Source organism: Bison bison, unplaced genomic scaffold (genome assembly GCF_000754665.1).
Source record: "Bison bison bison isolate TAMUID 2011002044 unplaced genomic scaffold, Bison_UMD1.0 scf7180017851917, whole genome shotgun sequence".
Lineage (NCBI taxonomy): Eukaryota > Metazoa > Chordata > Mammalia > Artiodactyla > Bovidae > Bison > Bison bison.
In genome coordinates, this window is record NW_011482490.1 from 17,300 (window position 1) to 18,050 (window position 751).

The window sequence follows — 751 nt, forward strand, 5'->3', positions numbered from 1 at the left end:
TGGCAACTAATACGTAACTGGTGGTCAATAGAGGGTTTAAAAGATCTTCCCTTTTTTCTTGTTCTTTTCCAAGGTTCTTGAAGAGTTCTGTTGTTCTAAAATACGTTGTTGGGTTTCCCAGTTTACTTTCTCATCTTCAAACTGACGACGTTTTTCCTCTAATTCTTTGTGCTGTGCTTCCAAATTCTTTTTCATTTGCTCGTGGCGCCGTTGGAGCTCAGATTCAGAGTCCTTCAGTTTTTGAACTTTTTCTTTGACCTTCATCTCAAACACCTGTTCCATCTCCATCTCCATCTTCTTCATTTTAGCTACATGTTCCCTTCTTTCTTCTTCCATTTGTGCAAGAGGGCTGTTAGTAAGTTGCCCTTTATTCTTGTTATTATCAACTCCATTATAAGTCACAGCTGCCAGTTTTCTGCTCCGGTAGTTCTCATAGTGTACATTATTAGTGACATCTTTCAAGTCCTGCATATGTGTTCTGTCATAAATAAAAGACACATAAATAATTTGCTTCTATTAAAAAAGCTTTGGTGTAAATTCAAAATTTTAGCAAACAAAAAATTCAGATGAAACTTTTCAAGGAAGACAGCATTTATCTGTCTTCACTTACATGTAAGGGGAAGCAAGATACAATGAGCTAACTTGACATTAATGGACATTTAAGTTCCAAATTAAAGTTTAGAAGCCATAAATTCTCTCAAAACATTTACTAAACAATGACAATGCTAGAGAAAAGTATTTACCTTTACAG

The 751-nt window shown here is 35.2% G+C and overlaps 1 pseudogene across 1 annotated transcript in view; it reads right to left on the reverse strand.

Moving 5' to 3' along the window:
* Window positions 1–11: 11 nt before the first annotated feature.
* Window positions 12–751, reverse strand: part of LOC104997198 — a 4,067-nt pseudogene continuing 3,327 nt past the window's right edge. The window contains exon 2 of the transcript XR_826305.1: window positions 12–513. The product of XR_826305.1 is annotated as a septin-7 pseudogene (transcript). The remainder of the gene's footprint in view (window positions 514–751) is intronic.